The sequence below is a fragment of the Haemaphysalis longicornis genome, unplaced genomic scaffold (genome assembly GCF_048455015.1).
Source record: "Haemaphysalis longicornis isolate Haplotype H1 unplaced genomic scaffold, Haemaphysalis longicornis Haplotype H1 scaffold_10, whole genome shotgun sequence".
Lineage (NCBI taxonomy): Eukaryota > Metazoa > Arthropoda > Arachnida > Ixodida > Ixodidae > Haemaphysalis > Haemaphysalis longicornis.
The window spans coordinates 13,412,635-13,433,470 of NW_027526204.1; the positions used below are offsets into that span (position 1 = coordinate 13,412,635).

Here is a 20,836-nt window from a genome sequence, read left to right on the forward strand (position 1 = left end):
TGCTCGTCCTTTCCCCTCCTCTTCTTCCTCTTCCTCTGGCTGTTTCCCGGCTCTCCGTCGACCTCTTCCTGTTACACAGGCCGCCCCTCTGTTGTCCACCCTCCTGGGTTGATCGGCACTACGTTGCACATAGACGCAGCTTCCACGATGTTATTAGGTCCATTGTAGCATATGTACTTCAAAATTCCTTGTTTGCGAGCAGTCTTCACAACCATGTAGGGCCCTGAAAGAGGAGCCTTTGAATCCTGCAAGCCTGTGGCCACAGGCTCGCTCCATCCCTTTGTCTTGGCTGGCTCACCACCACTGTCCACTGAAATGGACTTCACTGACGACGTTCACTGTTTACAATAGCTGCTGATCACACTCCCTCGCAACACTCTGCTCCACAGCACACTCGCAATGCATCATTGAAATCAACAATAATCTGATATTCGACAACACCCTTTCTCAATCCGAACTTCACAGCTAACTCATTTATGCATATTATATACTCACATATATAGTCATATGCATGCAGTCCCCTTGCTCTACCCGAGTACACGACTTGTCGTTTATCTTTGCGAGTCCCACTGGTCTCCGTGTTTTCAGTCGGGATTGTTGTCCACCTCTTCCTTCCGGCACCCCGCACTGCTCACATGCCACTGGCCTGTCTCGGTGGTTTCTGGAGGAGCCTTGCGGCTTGACCTACTCTTTGACCTCAAGCCCCTTGGCGCATCACGTCCTCTGTGCCGCGAGCTTGCCGTGCTCAGTGCGAGAGCTTTGATTCCCCCTCTCCTCTTGGCCCGTCATGTGCTCTTGGCCCCGCTCCGTATCTGAACTGGGCGGCTTTTCCAGCCTCGGGGATTTTGCTGCCGGACAATGGCTGAGCAACTGTGCCACCTCCCTGCGCTCTTTTGGTTCAGGCTGGCCCTTGCAGCAGTGTGCCTCTGCTTGCCAGTTCGAAGCCCCCAATTCCTTCTTGCCTGGGACCACTGGCCCCTGCATCCCAGCCACACTCCTCAAGTCCTGGCTCTTCATCGAGGGAGCTCGTTGCGTGGCTCTACACTGCTGCCTCCTGTCACAATCTCTGATGCTCAAGTGTCCGTTTTAGTTGCACCTCCAAAGCTTGCACTACCCTTTCAGAGGTTTTTCTGAATTGCCAAAACTGGAGCCTTCGGTTCCACAAGTTCAAGCTTCTTTCGCAACAATTTTATGCCGGCATCCAATCTCTCATGCTCTTTGCGGCTTCCTTCTTCAATTAATTGGAATGCCTGTTCGTTGTGTTTACTGGGAACACCTACACCTAGTGTCTGAACCAATGTCAACATGTTCCCAATTGAATCCTCCAAGGTGGCAAGACGCATGAAATAGTACCGGGATGAGGATAATTCAATCCTGGTGGGCTCGTCAATTGTTTTGTAACGTGGTGTCTCTACTGGCCGACAGGATGGACGAGGACAGCTCATTGGTTGGTTGGACAAACCGCGCATTTATTCTAAGTCACCAAACCCTAAAGCACACCACACTGCACAAAACCAAAACACACTGAACGCCACAAGGACACACACACTCAACCCGAACCAAAAGTCACCACAATGAAGTTTCTGCATAGTCAAATCCAAAAGCCCCTAATTGTCCGCTACTAATTATTCTCTCATCCTAGGCACCAACCTCTTTACGTCTGATGTGGGAAACCTCTAACAACTGTTGTACGACTGTGCCCCTCGCGACGCCAGCACTGATGCGCCAGCAGCTGTAGCCAGTGTCGCCATTGGGAGGGCAGCGTCAGCACCACGTGTCCCAACGTTATTCCTGTGGTAGCCAGGCATTCCCTGTCCTGGGGACCGTGGCGGCAGCAGCTAGGAAGCACTTGGGAGGATCCCTCGCCATTTGGGAGTGTGGCTGGGCCACCGATGCACAGGTCAGCCCACTCCAGCCCGGGCCTCCGTGGCTCTCCTCCTGCTCGGCCTGCGTGTCCCAGGCTTCAATTCCTCCTCCCGAGGTCACGGCATTCCTTGATCGGCTCCTCTGCTCAGCCCTGGGGGTCGATGTTCCATTTGCCACTGCCTCACGTGGGTTCTTAACTGGGATTAGCGCTTTAAAGAACAGGACACACGTAAGAGAAAACGGACAGGACTGGCGCTTTTTTGGATGCCGTGTTTCGTTGCCACCTTCTTCATGTGGTGGGAAACCTTGTGCACGTAAGGCACCACTTCAGGCCTTACTGTCTTGCGCACCCCATCCGCCCTTTCCTTTCTTCTGCCCCTTTTTATCTTCTGAAGCAAGGACTCAGCAACCGCTGTAATGACCGAGCACGGAAATCCTGCTAAAACCAACCTTTCCACCTGTTTTTGGAAGGATTGCTGCATTTTGTGAAAACACGACCTCGTGAGTGCAGACTCTAGGCATAAACCTGCAATTGCGCGCTTAACTGTCTTGGAGTGTGACGAGCTGAATGGCATCAGAGCTTTTTTAGCCCTGGGTGAAAAACACCAACAGGTGTGGCCCTTCTGAAATTCTAAGTTAAGATCTAAAAACTGCAATACACCGTTTAACGGAAGTTCGTGTGTGAACTTTAAGCCTTTTCCATGTATTCGAAAGGTGGATAAAACTTGGTTTATAGCTTGTGCACGCGCTGTTAATTCTAAATCGTTAAATAAAACTAAAAAGTTGTCTACATATCTAAAAACTTTACAGACAATTCCTCCTTCAAAGGCGCTTTCCAACGCCCTATCAACAAAGCCTAGAAAAATATTACATAAAACAGGGGCAACACACGAACCTATGCAAATGCCTTGTCGCTGAAGGTAAAAGCCGTCGTCAAAAGTGATGAAGGTACTCTTAAGGTAAAATTCCAACAATGAAATGAAGCCATCGACCGACACACCGGCTGCGTTCTGAAATTTAACTGCACTGTTCTCGTCAATAATTTCCCTTACACAGGCACACAAATCTCTCTGAGGCACAGAATAAAACAGATCTTCTACATCCACTGAAAACCCATAGCTAACAGAGGGATCACTTTGAAAGAAACGAGTGACCACTACCAAATTCTTTGTGGCGTACGGGTCCTTGACAGCTAACTCATTCAAATGTTTTACAAGAAAGCCGCTGACACATTTCTGCCAAGTGCCCCTCTCGCTAGCAATGGTACGGAATGGCACATCTACTTTGTGTGTTTTTGCTGAGAAGACCTTTCGGGCACTACTTTTACTGTCAGTAACACACTTCGCTAACCTGGTAAGCTGAAGCTCCTTGCACATAGCAGACGCCTTGCTTTTCTTCCTCGTCGCACTTGCTTTCACAGGAACAAAGTTCTTCTTTACGGCCTGTGACGCTTTTTCTGAGAACGTCGCACTCGGCATGACAACAAAACCTCCCTCTTTGTCGGCTTGCATTAGCTGCAGGTTGTTGTCCTTAAAGAAGGCGAGCACCTTCCTAGTGGGGTCAGGTGTTTTACTGGGAGGCCCACTCTTCACGCACCTGGCAATCACGTCAACACCCTCCAACACACACCGTTCTTTGTCCTCCTGTGGCGCCTTTCTTGCGATGCGGCGGTTCAGGGCTAGCAGTTCATGTGCAGGTATGCGGTGCTCATAGCTGAACTTGGGTCCATTATTTAAAACCTTGGAAACCTCTTCTGGCACCTCCAGGCTATCATCCAGCACAACCAGACCACCTTCCTGCCTTCCGCTGCAGCGTTCTTTGAGATCACTGAGCACTTCCTGAATGCGTATCGACCTAAGGTCTTCCGTCAAATGGGCAATCAACCGCCGAAACGAGGAGAGCTTGATAACGGCCAACCGGGGGGGATCCAGGCTAAAGCACAAAATGCGTAGGCAGTCTTGAAAAAATTGCACCTGCCGTCTCATCTCTGATCTCAAAATTCTGCAAATTCGATTTGCGTGCCCCGGCGACGGCTTCACCTGGCCAAACATGTCCGCAACCTCCTTTGGCATCCGGCCCTTTCGTAGGCAGAAGCTGTAGAAACGTGCCCGGCATGTTGAGGTTTTTATGCTGCTTGCGAAGACGTAGGCTTGAGAAGGAGAAGGGGGGACACAATTGAAAGAAAAAGAGCCCGCTGTAGAAGAAAGATAGCTTAATAAAACTTGTTGCTGGGCTAGTTGGTTCGTGATCATAAACAACTGGATTAGCGCTTTAAAGAACAGGACACACGTAAGAGAAAACGGATAGGACTGGCGCCAGTCCTGTCCGTTTTCTCTTACACGGAGTCGGCAAGTGTTCTGCACGCTCCTCCTCGCCATCGAAGACTTCTACCAATGCCTGCTGGTCACATCGAGGGAGCGGGACCTGCAAGTTAATTGTCTTGGTGAGGCACTGCACACTTGTAGCCCAGGGACGCTGGGCAGTCGGCGCGAGGTACGCGCTCACAAACGCTCAGCATTTTCTAGGTATTTGTAACGTTCTACTCATTCAGCCCCACACCTTGGGGCCAGCTGGGGCCAGCTACAAAAAAATGCATGCTGGTTGTGAAGATCAAGTCCAGGAGCAAGTAAAAAGTCTCCCTCATATATTGACGTGTATTCATCGACGTAAAACATGAACTTCCAGACCGTAATTGCCTATGGTCATACCAGCTGCACGCCTGGTTTTTGCATGGCATCAGTCACAAATCGCCCATCTGAGTCAAGGAAAATTTCATTTTGGTGTGTTTAGTCGTTGAGATCCATCATGCTCCGTTAAGGGGGTGCACTGGTAACAACTTCTTTTAATTTTCAAGCAAATTTTGTAAAACTTGTCAATCTGGCTGCTTTTTTCCCACTGATTTCAAATATGCCAATCTTTTTTTTTTCACTTGGTCAATTAGTTCCCAAGATAATCAGCCATTTCTGGTCAAACAATAGACAAAGCAGTGTCGGTCATCTTTGTATTTCCCAGTACTATGAGCCCTGGGGAATGCAATAATCGAAGCAGTTTTTTGATGCATCGCTTGGAACTAATTTTACAGCTCATTAAACTCCGGTGGCACCAGTGGCAAGGAGCCATTTCTAACACCAAAGTTTAATGAGCTGGTGCAGCCGTCTAACTTTTCTTCACAAAACAATATCACGGTAGCTTCGTTCAGCGGGTGGGTCACCACCAAGTTGATCGCGGTCAGCACCTTACGGCGGTAGAAAGCAGCGAAAAAGCGAGCTCGCGAGGTAGGTCGCATGCACAGATAGATTCCGCCAATGCAACCGTCATTTGCAAGGCTGCCCTTTCCGCTGGTAATCAGCTGCCTGCACATACTATCGCTGTCACTGCCCGTGACCATGCAAACTTGTGGAATACAGTACAGCCGCCCTGCTTCAACCACCCGCCATCGCCGACTAGCACGCAACAAAGAAAACGCTTCGCCGCATAATCGGCAAAATCGTCGGCTTTGCTAAAGTACTTTGAGTCAAGTCAAGGTAACGCTTGGGTCAAGCCAAGTTCGAAAATCACGCATCGTCCAAGCATGGCCGCCCCCCTAACTTCCCCCAACTACCTCAACACCATCCTCCCCTTCTTTCACGACGAGGCCAGCCTATCAAACACCCTCTTCTTTGCTGAAGAAGCTCGGAAACTCGCTAGTCTCCACATACTGCCGTCACAGGACCGCTCGGAAACTCCGCTACGACAGCCGACATCAGGAAATTCGTACTCGCGAGGAGACGCTCTGGACACCTCAGCGACAGCATGGACTGTGCAAGAAGCTGCTGTCACATTAAGTCAGCCCATTCGTGGTATTTGACCGACTTTGTTGTCTGAACTATGTCATGTTCAGCTTACTGCTTAAGGACGGCGTAGTCGCAAAACTCAAGTGGCTCATGTACCTTGCTTGAAACGCTTTGAACCACGTGACGCTCACTGACTTGCAGAGAGGGCTTTCCCCATTCCCCATAACATTTTCCCCCGTCAAAGGACGGGGGAAAATGTTATGGCCTCCAAGCCCTTGCGATACAGTCAAACCCGTTTATAGCGAATTGCAATATGCACCGCGATTAGTTCGATATACGATATATCCAATAGTTCGATATAGCCGAACCTGCCTATGACGAACTTATCGTTACAAGTTCGGAATCCGCGGGAGCCCCCCTCCCCCTCCTCAACTCCACCATCCCCGCATGCAAAAACGAACACAGTAAAGTAGCCGTTACCATACCAAAATGATCGCGGCCAATCCACATCTCAATCGCCGCTCCGAGACCATGCATTTCGGCGGACATTCTAGGCGCGCAGAGTTCGATATATCTGATGTGAACTTCGTTATAAGGAATATGTTTCCCATGTATTTCCGTGACTGAATTATTTTTGTTCGATATATAGCATAATTCGCTCTATCCGGGTTCGCTATAGCCGGGTTTGACTGTATTGGCCGCCTTAAACTTTGACACCAGCGAGGAAGAAGATGTCGCCTTACAATACCGATACTTATAGTCAAAGAGGAAGGCGACAAATCTCGCTGGTAGCCCTATCTGCCACCTTGGATCGCCACCCCTTTGTAAATAAATGAGTTTTTCACCGTAATTATCATTACGACAGGCTTTGATAAGTGGTCTTGGGCAAGCAAGAATGATCCAGCTTCGCAGCATTAAAGCACTAGCAGAGACAGCATTTCACTCTTAACAGTTATGCTGAAAACGAAAATTGTTTCACCTCGAACAGCTAGGTACATCAGTGGCTGTGAGGGCCATGTATCCTCAAGATATCACTCACCGAGTTTAAGCAATAAATGCTGAATCGAGCTGCATTATCGCAACCGACCATGCAACTGCCAAGTGCAATCAGCAGAGTTTGATTGACAAACCAGAGCTTTATATTCAAACTTTAGACACGAGCAGAGGTAGCACAGCTATTGCCGTTATATCTGTCAGAAGTGCATTGCGCCACTACCACTCACATCACATGGAAAGCTGACAACTCAAAATTCAAGTCTGCTTTCATCAGGTTGTCGGCACTCCTTAGCGGGATTCACACGACGGAGAAACCCTCTCTTTTTGGCCCGCGGGACCCGCACACGTGACCGGTTTTAGGCTCCGCCCCTCGGTGGCGGTAGCCCGCGGTGGCTCCGCGAAAGAAAATGCCTCCGCATGTTTTCGCTCGACGGCGGTGGCCCTCGGCGGGGAATGGAACCTGTTCCTCGGCGCTGTCGTCTGCTAGGCACTCCGCGTAGCTCCGCACGTGTGGATGCGCCGCCAGGCCGGATAATCTGATCACGTTCTGCTGCCGTCACATATCCGTCCGCCCCCGTGAGAAGGTTTCTCCGTCGTGTGAATCCCGCTTTACAGACTTGTAACGGTCATTCATGTCCAGGTAGCAACCGAGGAGGAAACCATTTGGGATTTTAATAAATGATGTGGCCGAAAGTAGAGTGTGTTAAGACAGATGACGGCCAGAAGCAGCCGAGCAATCATGATCCTAGTTAAGTGTAACGACCGTTCCACTAATTTGAAGTCACCGAAATAATCCAATGCACCCACTCCTTCAATTAAGCACAGCAATCCCAAGGCAGACACCAAAACGGAAACACTGAAGACTACACAAGGCTGCAGCTATGCTTTGCCTATTCCTAAATGGCAGCAAGCCAACTTTTCCCATTTCATTAATGTCGGGAGCAAAAGTATGAAGTCCACACAAGTGGCGGCCAAACACGAGCGACGCCCACGTAACGTAATGATAATATTTCGAGACGGAGTTCAAACGCTTTAAAAATGCGATTCATGCCATTTGCTGATTATTGGGGTGACGTAACCGGTCCAGGGCAGAGCGTTCCAAGGAGGCAGGCGCGACTATAGGCGTGGCGCATCTTTCACTGCATTTGCTCGCTCCACTGCTCCACTGGGGGCAAGCAAATCCGACTTATCGCGCTTTTATTTATTAATCTATATTTCACTACAGAGTTCATTTATTTTTTTATTTTAAGCGTTCTTATGAGCTTTTTGTTTGAAATTGGCCGTCATAAATGTAGGGGAATGTGTGCTGACGGCTGCGATAGCCGCGCAAGCACCAGTGGCTGAAGCCTGGAGCAGTGCTAGCAGAATGAATGACGCCCACCTTTATTTGTCACAACAATATATAGCATGAATGGCATGTAGCGCCCCCTACATCTCTTCCCCGAGATCAGCACATACGAAACAAAACACATCACAAGACCAGTCTTTTCGGAGTCTTGACCCGACGCCCGAACCTCGTAACTCGCACTGCGCGTTCGCCGAACACTCCTGGTGTTGCTGTCGCCGTGGTGGGTGTTACATTGCTGCGATCTTTTTCTCGCCGTTGTCACTTCGAGCTGGCTGCGTAGCTGAATCTGAATAGGGCACTAGATGAACCCTATTACGCACGAGCACAGCGGTGGGTGTTTCCACGACGTACGAACGGGGCTTGGCAGCTGGGCTGAGAACGCACGCCGTAGCCTTGACGTCTCGAACCCACACCGTATCTCCCGGCTGCAGCGGAGGAAGGACGGTCGTGGCGTGACAGCGATCGAAGTCTTTCTTCTGCCACTTTCTCACCTCTTCATCTTGGCGCTTGACTTCGTCCGGTGCAGGCCACTTCGGTTCCAGACTTTCCGTCATCTTGGGAAGCCTGGTTCGCAGGCTCTTTCCCAGACAACACACAGATATCCTTAGTAAGTGCGAGGGATGTCCCGCTTGGGAGTTTGGGATCTCCCAGGGATCTCCCAATTAAGTTCCAAAGACATCCCAAGTGATACAAAAATAGACCTCTCCGGGATGTCCCAGATATGACTTCACTGGGAGGTCAAATCTCCCATGTCGAATAAAGAAAGGAGCTCCCTGGGATGTTCCAAAAATGTGCTTGTAGGTCCTCTTCTGGACATGTTTCGGGACATTGGTATGGTTACTCGACATCCCAAGCAGAACAAAAAAGGGACTTCCTGGGATGTTTATGAAATACTTTTATGAAACATATTTTAAAATAATATGCTAAATTATTCATGCTTTGAAGTGCTTGACGTGGCAAAAGCTGTGACACCACGTACAAAGAACATTTTTATTCAAATGTAGAAAACAGGCCAGAGTGCCATCCTTTCTATAATAAATTTATTCATTATTCATTTAAATGTAGAAGCTTGCAGAATTTAGATGAGCTCATAGACCGGGCTGGCCTTTGTTCCCTTTTGTTCTGCAGCTGCCCGCTCCGTCGCGTGCCGAAACCACGACATCGCTGCTTTTTCAATGTCTTTTAAAGTTGCCTGCTCCTTGCTTCCCCTCTGCTCTGTCAGGCTGCCTGCATATAAAAAATGCCACTGTACAACTGCAGTGAGATGAAAAACAAACGTCACCAACCTAAGTTGGTACCGTAGTGCACACCTATGATTTTGTAAATTTATTTCACAGAACATCACAATGCTACGTCACAGAAGGGAGGTGACTAGGTTTCAGGCAAGTAACAGAAGCGCATGAGAAGTACATGGTAATTTTGCTTTGTGTAGCAAAACTATTATGTTCTAGCTTTAACTTGGATAGGTACACACACAGCAGACCGATCCCCAGAGCAGTTCTCAGTTAGCTTAGTTCAGATGAGCGCCTTTAACATCTCATACACAAGCATCGATGTGGTACAAATACTATGGGAAAACAGCGCATGGTTAATGAAATACATGCCAGTGCCCAGTGCACTCCTGCAGACCTGTAAAAAGAAAGATGCCATACCGGAGCATAAGGTCTGCGTACCTTTTTTTTTAGCATAAGTTCAAAAGTAGCAGATAATAACTATAGGATGATAATTTTACAGCCCATGAAAACAAAATTTTTACAAAGTTCATCAATTGTGATGCCTTTATGGAGGAATGCTTTCTTACTCTTTGACGCACAACTTTAACAATCAAAGTAAACCCGCATTTTATCTGTAAAGAAACGATTGCATGCAATCACAATAAAAGGCAAAGTTGTAACTCAATGACTTCAGAGCACCTAGCAGCTCCCACCAGGTGTTGCTGACTTGCTCTGGGGCAGTGATTGCCGCTACACAGCTTCATACTCCAATTTGCACTAAAACACGTAAAGGAGAAATATAATGCTTTAAAATCTGAGATTGTGCTTACTGCACATCAGTTTGCAGATGTTAAGGTCGGAGTACTTCTTTCCCTTGGCACAAAACCAACTGAATTGTTTGGCGACGTGCCACGTCATCAGGCTTTTTAGAATGCGGGCAGTCTGTTGCTTAACGGTATCGCCGCCTTGCACAATCATGTGTTTTTTCTAGCAGAAAAGTAAGAAATAAAGTCGTTCATATTAGCAAAATAGGTTAATGCATCACTGCGGAACCTTGGGGCGGTTTGATAAATTTTCAATAAAATCTGCTGCACCTGGGCTTTTGAAAGGCGAAGTTAATCGCATGCAAAAAGTAGCATGGACATTTTTCAGTCACCCATCAGTCATTCCGTTATTTTGACACATGTTATTAGCTTTTATATATGTTAATAGCAAAATGCAAAACTGTTGTAGTACTGCACTTCAAATACAGAACCTATGCCCGCGCCACGTGAGGTAGTGATGCAGTCACCACGCACAAGCAGATCATGGTGGTCGCAGAACTTTCTAAATATTAGTGGTCATTATAATATGCAAACATAATGCATAATATAATGTGTATTATATATGCATGTTACGTTGTAAACTGCTATGCAGCTGAAAATATGTGTGAGTACCGAAAGGTAGACGAGACACATTAAAATAAATACTGCACTCAGTAAACCCACGAAATAAAAACGGGCCTGAAATTGATTCTGCTGCCACTAAGACAAGCTCTTAAAGGCAGCAGAATACAGACAAAATATTTTAAATATTGCATTTCTATTGGTTAGGTGATCAGTATATAGGCTAGAATTCCGCTTATGCTAGACTGCAGCTCAATCATGAAAAAGTGAGTGGTCAGTGTGGCCTCACACTATTTCAGAAAGCTATGTGGTGCTATGGCAATATTTAAAGCTGTCGCAGGGCTATAAGAGCTGTTTCCAATTGCTTAAATACCTTGAAAGTTTTCGTCGGGCTGGAATTTGTGAATACTTGCCTTACCTAGCTCTAATGAAGGAAGAGTGGTATCCTACCGTGAGCTCTTGACAGCATGCACATCACTGCCACTCGCTAGGCTGCAGTGCAACGTCGTAGAGCAAAAGAACAAACACGTCAAGTTTGTTACGATACTTTGTTTTCTCCCTTAAAAATCTAGTTTTTACGTGCGGTGCAGAACCGAAAACAGAGTTTCTTTAAAGGCTTCTTGCCCTCCTGGTTTTTTTCGCAAAAAGAAAGTTGCAAGTGAGAGCATAGCATATTTACCATCTGAAGCCTTGCCTCCTTGTCACCGAGATGGGCTTCCCACTCCATCAGATCTGCCAGTGTTCCGAACGGCATATAGGGAAGCCCTTGTAAGCCTGGACTTGATGCCTTTGCACTGTTTACAATCTGCGCCAGGAGTTCTGTGTGTGCTTGTTGCGTCAGCTTGATGGTGGTTAATGAAGTCAGCACACGGTCCATGAAGGCTGAAACAAAATTTCGTGTTAAAACATCTGTAACTTCCCTTTAAAGAAACCTATAGATGCCACCATAGCCAGAAAAACTCCTTTGGCTTAAAAAACACGGCGAAAAATAAAATGCAATGGAGAGCTCCCATAAATCGGCACCATACCAAGAAGCTGTGGGTCTGCCTGTGGCCCCACTTGAGCTGCAGTCGGATCTGATTCAAAAATGAGGGAAATCGAAATACAACTTGTGTTAAATGGAAGTAATGGGACGTAGAAGTGACGCACTGTGATAGCACTATTGAAAACAAAGCAGTTGCAAAAAAGTGGGAAAAAATAGGTCTTTCTTTATTACTCAAGCAGCCAGTGGGAGTTCGCCTAACTTTGATGGGGAGTACACAATACCCTCAGATGACCTTAAAAAGCCCATATAAGTGGCACAGCACCGCCCCAAGACTATCTAGTGAAATAGATGCTTAAGTGTAAACAGATAAAGGATACTTGCCGGTATGGTGTGGGCCAGCATGTGACCTCATATCTGGCAGTGGAAAGTGCACTAGACTGACTTGACCTGGAGTAAAAAGTTAACATATTTACTTGTTTTAGCCGTTGCCACACCTAAGTCGAGATAATCTCATCTAGCATTACCTTGCTGCTGTCTCCATCCAGTCGGTCTGCCAAGTGCGCCCTGTGAGCTACGTTCAAACCAGGCTGCAAGCAATTTCGGTGAGGTTTAGAGCAATTCACAGGCATCGCCATAATTACAGCCCATCACAAACAAAGCTTAGTAAAGCAGACTTCAGAGCAAGCATGAAAGAGCTCAAAAAGCAGGAATTAGTCAACAGAAATTGTTTAGGACTGCTGAAAGCCTACCATCTTCTGGGTGGGTTCGAGCCAATGAAGTGACAGGGCTGGCAGATCCACCTAAAACCAAACAAGGAAACATGACTGTTCACATAAGTGCTATAAAATATGAACTGGGACTCACCATGGTTTATGCGGTGTGGGTTTGCCTGTGCCGTGGGACGCGTCCCACCTGCTTCGTACTGGTGGGCTAGTGGACAGAAACATCGGTGAGAATTTCTTGTTCTGTCCGCAGCAGTGGGACAACTAGAACTTACTATGGCCGAACTGGTGAGGGCTTGCCTCAGTGGCAGGACGTGTCATGCCTGCTTCATACCGGTGGACTAGTTGGGCAGAAACATGGGTGTCAATTTTCTGTTCTGTCCGCAGCAGTGGGACAACTAGAACTTACCATGGCTGAACTGCTGAGGGCTTGCCTCAGTGGCACGACGTGTCATGCCTGCTTCATACCGGTGGACTAGTTGGGCAGAAACATGGGTGTCAATTTTCTGTTCTGTCCGCAGCAGTGGGACAACTAGAACTTACCATGGCCGAACTGCTGAGGGCTTGCCTCAGTGGCAGGACGTGTCATGCCTGCTTCATACCGGTGGACTAGTTGGGCAGAAACATGGGTGTCAATTTTCTGTTCTGTCCGCAGCAGTGGGACAACTAGAACTTACTATGGCCGAACGGGTGAGGGCTTGCCTCAGTGGCAGGACGTGTCATGCCTGCTTCATACCGGTGGACTAGTTGGGCAGAAACATGGGTGTCAATTTTCTGTTCTGTCCGCAGCAGTGGGACAACTAGAACTTACTATGGCCGAACTGGTGAGGGCTTGCCTCAGTGGCAGGACGTGTCATCCCTGCTTCATACCGGTGGACTAGTTGGGCAGAAACATGGGTGTCAATTTTCTGTTCTGTCCGCAGCAGTGGGACAACTAGAACTTACCATGGCTGAACTGCTGAGGGCTTGCCTCAGTGGCAGGACGTGTCATGCCTGCTTCATACCGGTGGACTAGTTGGGCAGAAACATGGGTGTCAATTTTCTGTTCTGTCCGCAGCAGTGGGACAACTAGAACTTACCATGGCTGAACTGCTGAGGGCTTGCCTCAGTGGCAGGACGTGTCATGCCTGCTTCATACCGGTGGACTAGTTGGGCAGAAACATGGGTGTCAATTTTCTGTTCTGTCCGCAGCAGTGGGACAACTAGAACTTACCATGGCTGAACTGCTGAGGGCTTGCCTCAGTGGCAGGACGTGTCATGCCTGCTTCATACCGGTGGACTAGTTGGGCAGAAACATGGGTGTCAATTTTCTGTTCTGTCCGCAGCAGTGGGACAACTAGAACTTACCATGCCTGAACTGCTGAGGGCTTGCCTCAGTGGCAGGACGTGTCATGCCTGCTTCATACCGGTGGACTAGTTGGGCAGAAACATGGGTGCCAATTTTCTGTTCTGTCCGCAGCAGTGGGACAACTAGAACTTACTATGGCCGAACTGGTGAGGGCTTGCTCAGTGGCAGGACGTGTCATGCCTGCTTCATACCGGTAGACTAGTTGGGCAGAAACATGGGTGTCAATTTTCTGTTCTGTCCGCAGCAGTGGGACAACTAGAACTTACCATGGCTGAACTGCTGAGGGCTTGCCTCAGTGGCAGGACGTGTCATGCCTGCTTCATACCGGTGGACTAGTTGGGCAGAAACATGGGTGTCAATTTTCTGTCCGCAGCAGTGGGACAACTAGAACTTACCGTGGCTGAACTGCTGAGGGCTTGCCTCAGTGGCAGGACGTGTCATGCCTGCTTCATACCGGTGGACTAGTTCGGCAGAAACATGGGTGTCAATTTTCTGTTCTGTCCGCAGCAGTGGGACAACTAGAACTTACTATGGCCGAACTGGTGAGGGCTTGCCTCAGTGGCAGGACGTGTCATGCCTGCTTCATACCGGTGGACTAGTTGGGCAGAAACATGGGTGTCAATTTTCTGTTCTGTCCGCAGCAGTGGGACAACTAGAACGTACCATGGCTGAACTGCTGAGGGCTTGCCTCAGAGGCAGGACGTGTCATGCCTGCTTCATACCGGTGGACTAGTTGGGCAGAAACATGGGTGTCAATTTTCTGTTCTGTCCGCAGCAGTGGGACAACTAGAACTTACCATGGCTGAACTGCTGAGGGCTTGCCTCAGTGGCAGGACGTGTCATGCCTGCTTCATACCGGTGGACTAGTTGGGCAGAAACATGGGTGTCAATTTTCTGTTCTGTCCGCAGCAGTGGGACAACTAGAACTTACCATGGCTGAACTGCTGAGGGCTTGCCTGAGTGGCAGGATGTGTCACGCCTGCTTCATACCCGTGGGCTAGTTGGACAGAAACATGGGTGGCAATTTTGGGTTCTGTCTGCAGCAGTGAGACGACTAGAACTTACCATGGCTGAATGGCTGAGGGCTTGCCTGAGTGGCAGGACGTGTCACGCCTGCTTCATACCCGTGGGCTAGTTGGACAGAAACATGGGTGGCAATTTTGGGTTCTGTCTGCCGCAGTGAGACGACTAGAACTTACCATGGCTGAATGGCTGAGGGCTTGCCTGAGTTTCAGGACGCCTCACGCCTGCTTCATACCGGTGGGCTAGTTTGACAGAAACATGGGTAAAAAGTTATTTCATTCAGAACAGTTCCTTGTCAGGTATGAGAACAAAGAATTGAGTATTTACCAGAAGGGGGGGGGGTGTGCATGTCGGGGATGTTCGCTGTCTGCCGGGCCGTAAATGTACGGTTTTCATTATTTCTACTTCACCAATATTGCTTTTAGTTATTCCAAAATAGCCCCTAGGCACGGCAATGAAATATGCACCACACACCTGGCGGCCGCCTTTTTTGTGCTTTAGTTCTCTGTGATGACGGCACATGGACAGGCGTTAGGTCGTATCCATCTGGAACCAAAATCATTTTTATGCTGTTTGCTGTTCATGCTGTTCATAAGCAGAGTGCAATCGAGGGTAAAAGTTGGTGAGGTGCAACCAACTGATGGAGATTGCTGCAACGTCCCCCATCAAGATGCCTGGTTTCAGTATGTGGGCTACGGGTGCATTTGGGCTGTAGTCAGTTTGAAGAAATTTGATTATGCCGTTTTGATTCCATCCTTTTTTCTGCCTTTGGGTTTGACGCATGAAGACACTTATGCTACTCACTACAGAGCGCACCGTTGATGGAGAGAACTGCTCAGTGTCTCCTTGGGTGTTATTCAGCAGTGGGCTTTCAAGCAGTTATATTGTAATATCCAGAGTTAATAACAGTGTAGCGCAAAAATAATGACGCATCTCAACACGTAGCAGTGATGGTAGGCTGAAGCAGTAATTCGTTTCATTCAGCTCTGCCGTGCCCATCATACTTTTGCCCTTGAACGTACTCTACTGCAGGGAACACGTTAGGCAGGTGCCTCCACAATAAATTTTGATGCGCAGCTCTAAGACCAACAGAAAAGTTACCTAATAAAGTAAACCTCCCATGCCTTTAAAGACAATAAATTACAAGAGCAACAGGTACGTCCCATATAAACCTTTTCTGATGACATAGTCACATTTACCTAAAGCATTTACCTGAAGAACAGCTTTTCTTGAAGGTTCACTGTTACTACTCCTTATTGTGCAAAGTAAAAACAATTGTTTTGTACCTTTTTCTTTCTCCATTGGAGGTGGAGACGGCGGCGTTGGAGGGTCTTAATCTGGCTCATCACATGCACTATCCGTGCCGCCATCGCTTTTAGGGTCAAATGGGAGGGCGCGCCGTTTTCTTCGCTTTCCCCGTCCGAGCTACTCCTCACTGTTAATATCAGATCGATACTGCAAGAGTTGCAGCTTCTCCAGCGCCTTTTCGTAGACATCTGAAAATAACTTCGTTAAAAGCGGGAACACCAAAAATACAAAATGCAGCTTACCAGCCCAACACATCACTAAGCACCTGGCTTGTGCCCAGTCGGCCGATGGTGCCGCCCCTTCCATTGTCATTCGGCGCCGCTTCACTGGATTTCTGGTGCTTGGCCAGAATGTGTGATCCTCTTTTTCGTTCAGCCATGTTTTATGCACAACAGCCCAGCTGTTTTCTTCCTCGGGAAATGCCACAATGGCAAACGTCTCAGCTAAAAAAAAAAGAAAATAAAGCAGCGCAAAGTATGGTGCCCACAAACAGCTAGCAGATAAAACTTATAAGACAAATTACATTTGAAAACGAAATTGTAATACAAAGCTTATTGCAAGTGCCGCATCGGGAACACAGCATATTTTTTACCAAAGGGAAGCCGTACACATTTAGCTGCAACCTCTGAGAGAGGCCAGAAGTGCAGGTTCGAAAGCTTCGACACCAGAAAAATGTTGATGAGCGAGGAATGGCAGGGGTACGTATAAAGGTCCTCCAAACTCATGTACCTCTGTCCAATAAGCACTGGCTGTTGGCTTACAGCACAGACTGCGAAGTTCACAACTTTGACGATACTTTTGTCTTTCAGCACGCATGTGCAATCTCTCTCGTTTGCTTTGATTGTTACATCAGCAGAAAACTTCCAACTTTTATGCTGAGGGCCTACACAACCAAATGGCAGAGGCCCATTCTCATGCCTGATTGCCAGTTTTCCAGCTTCTGGTATGCTGTGCGCACTAGGGAAAGTGTTTTTAGACAGGGCTCGTTCCTCCATAACCCGATTGTAAAGCTGCTCAAGTGGCTTTTCTGGTTTTCGGACATACTTCTTTAGCCTAGGCATGTAGTTTTCTAAAGGGAAGGCACTGTAGCCATGCACGAATCCATGGACTCGGGCATCATCTGCTACGTGAACCAGGCAGTGAACATTAAGTGAAACTGCATGTTCGCCGTATATGGCAGTGAATACTTTGACAAAATGCACTAACAGTTTCTGCGCATATTCCAAGAGCTGGGTTAAAGAAGATGGGCTTCATAGCACGCTCATGGCAGCATGCAAGACCATGAAATTGTCTGCCAGACGATTAGATATTCTCGACTTAGGCACGACAGGACCACAATAAAGCAAAAGAAAGCGGAACTGTGAAGCCTTCCACCTCTCAACATCAGACAAACTTCGCGGCTTTCGGGACATTTCCGATAGCACGTAACGCCGAATGTCAGTGCTTGCTGCTGACACAGCATCCCTTGATTTTTTCCCTATTCTGTAGCGTTTCGCCCCTTTTATCCATAGCAGCAGAAGCTTGCGAACTACACCTACACAAGCAAGATGCATGTAGTCTAACGGTACCTGCTGAATTAGGTCAATGGGGAGCTCTCTGAGAATAGTGTCAGTGTTGTGGTGCTCTTCCTGCTCTGCATTCCGAAAGCTAGCATCTGTTCGCAATGGAGCCACAATCTCGGGGAAGCACACGCGCTCATGCTTGTATAATCCCCTTCGGTAGTACACTTTGGGCAGCTGAAGTATCCACTGTGACCCTTGATGCGTAAAATATAGGACTTAGCAGATGCATCACAGATTATTGCTGCAAGTTCTACGCGGATCACTTTGTTTCCAATCGCGATACCCTGCTGCAAGGCGACTTTAAAGTCCGCGACAACTTGCTGCAAGAAAGCATTGTGATCCAAAGCCTTGCACTGTCCGTAGTAAATGCCAATTGGAAATGGCTTGCTGCCCTCACAGTTAGCTGCTCTGCAAAGAATTGGCCAGAATTGGTCGCGCGTGCTTTTAGTGAGAGGCAAGCCATCTACGTTAACGTGCACCATTACTGGATCGGGGACAGGCACATTTCTCAGTGCTGCCTCAATGCTCTCACTGAGGCCAAAATGACAATACTGGCCTGATCCCATACATTTAACAGCATCTGCTGATCTCGGTGTTGACAAAAGCGTCCTAGCACTTTTTGGAAGGCTAGAGAAGCACGAGTGCGAGCGCAGCACTCCTAAAAGTTGTGTGACTGCAACATGAGGAACATCTCTTTCCACACTCCACTGGTGCAGACTTTGCCTGAAAGCCGCAGTGTTAAATTCCTGCCCCTGAAGCAATGTTTCGTCTCTGGCGGCGCACTGGACCAGATTTTGGCTGAAAGCCGCAGTGTTAGGCTCCTGTCCTTGAAACAATGTTTCGTCTCCGGCGATGCACTGCAGGGCGCCGTTTTTGTGCCAACAAAGCACATCTTCAAAACATCTGCTGGAAGCTACATCAACATCCTCAACGCCATTGGCAAACTCAAGAATTTCGATCGAAGTTGTGAGAGAACTGCAACAAAGCACATGAGATGGCAGTGGAAACGACTCTGTTGCTGCAGTTACTTCGGCACCTGTACTGGAAAGGGAACCTACGGAGCAAGTGCTTTCTTTCCCAGCTGATAGTATTTCATTCAAGTCATTCTGGACTGCTCTACGAACGCGGCGATAAGCTGTCATTCTAGGCAGACCAGCCATGTTGATACACGCACCAACTTCAGAAACGCAAGGCCGACAACTTCCAATAAGGTTTCACTAAGTTAAACCGCTAATCTGAACAAACTAAACTTGCGAATCAAGACTGACATGACTCGACAATGCCAGCACACAAAGGGCAAACTTACTTCGGCTTGCCATGCTCGTCCCTTCCATGATGCCCGATTCTGCCCTTGCCCCACCAGAGCTCATGCTAGCAGGGGAATAAGCAAAATGACACATCAGCGTACTAGTTACCAACAGGGTGTCAGAACGGAACAAAAACTGGAACCAAAAAACAAAAGAAAACAATAATTTTGGCCCGAACGGCAGCGTAACCATTTATTATTTCGTTCAGGAACTGAACTGAAAAACATCGTTTCGGTTTTCGGTTCGAGTTGAGAGTTCAGGTAGATCAGCAGTCATTCAGACTTCCATATGCAGCGAGAGGTGGAGATTGCCTCCGCTTTACCGGCATATAAATTCGCCTTTTGTTTTGCTGGCGCCATCTCTCCTTTGGCAGGCTCGCTGCCTGCTTCCCTACCACGGCCCCTCCATTGCTTCAAATCGAGGGGTCGTGTCCCTACTATCTCCGTATATTACACTATTGTAGAACTATCTAGGACACTATATGTATGCCTCGATATTCAATGTTAAGGTCCCCGCGAGATCGCCGCCCGCAGCTGACTGTGAAGCGGACGTCGCGGCAGTCTTTTGTTTATTACTTATTTTTTAAAGCCAAGCTTTGCTAATCTCGTCAAATGTTTTTGTCGTTAGGGTAAATTTGACCTTCATTTGTAAGCGCCGTACCCTCGAGAACGCATCACGTGACTCGCTCGGCCGCGCTCCGCCGACCATATAACGCCGCCGATGGCCGGCTTCTATTGGCGCTGAGATGTTTGAGTGGCGCCCCCTGGATCTGACGTCAGCTTAGGGACCCGCTCCGCTGTCGTCTGCTACACTCGCCCCGTTGCTACACCCGCGCCGCGGTCGTCCGGTTCTGACTGGCAGCAGTACCTTTGCTAGAAATCGCCCGCTTTGATGCTTTGGTGCTTTAAAAAGCGTGTTTTCAATCAATTCTGACGGCTCTGAATAATTTCAAGCTTTGTCCCGCACAATTTTTACAACACACAAGGAGAGAGAGAACGACTTTCAGAGAGCATCGCTCAGACAATCGTGTGTAACTCGCCCTCGTCCTATCTAGCGTATTTGCCAGTTTCAGCGCTGAGAGGTCCTCGATAAGTATTCAAAATGCGTATGCTTCCCTTAACTATTTCTGAGATGCTCTTATGAAGACTCAGAGACGCTCAGAAGACTCAGAGACGCTATGAAGACGCTGCTTGATGCTACGCATCAAGCAGCGGGTCGCACAGCAGGAAATAAAACGGGTGTTTTTCTTTCGTTGTTGTTAGATGAACGTTTTTTTTTTTTTTTGTGCCCAACGCATTCATTTTTCTGCACCGTCCTAAGCGTCCTAGGAGGTTTGGGGATGTTTACGAGGCTCACAAAGTTCGTGTGAATATTCAATGCAATAAGATCTGTGCTACGGCGCAGATAACGTTGTCCACAGTACTCGAAGGCGGCTTTTGTGCACCTAATTTCTATCGAACCATCGATATCGTAACGAACTCGATCTCAACCCGAAAAGTTATGACATGATTACGGTGTTGAAAACTTGATATACTTGCTAACTAACGAAATAAATAGTATACATGCCAATTTTCAGTATAACACAATTCGAAACCAATGAATATGTCCAGACAGCTCTTTATTGTTTTCCAACCCATTTAGTCGCAAAGAACAAATCCTGGCCTACTCGGGATGACGTTCGGTGAATTGAAGAATGAATCTTACTCTCTCTTGGACTGAGGAGCCTGCCCACTAACCAGCTCGATTTTACTATTAAAGTTTTCTCCTCCTCCTGGTCCTCCATCTCTTGAGTGCAGTTTTACTATAACGCCTATCTGAATATTGGGATGATATGGCTGTGGTAAATGTACCGAAATATCCCTCCAAATCTGAACAAACATAGCCTTACTGTATGTTTGCCTTACAGGTTACTCGTTTTGCTCAATAAGCCTGCATACTGGTTAGAAGCCTGGTATAAAACCAGCACGCGCCTATACACACAGCAGGTTATTTGGAAATC

At 47.8% G+C, this 20,836-nt stretch overlaps 1 pseudogene; it reads right to left on the bottom strand.

Annotated features, from left to right (window-relative positions):
* Window positions 1–1,785: 1,785 nt before the first annotated feature.
* On the bottom strand, window positions 1,786–18,096 carry LOC144158106 (uncharacterized; annotated as a pseudogene).
* Between the last annotated feature and the right edge of the window lie 2,740 nt (window positions 18,097–20,836).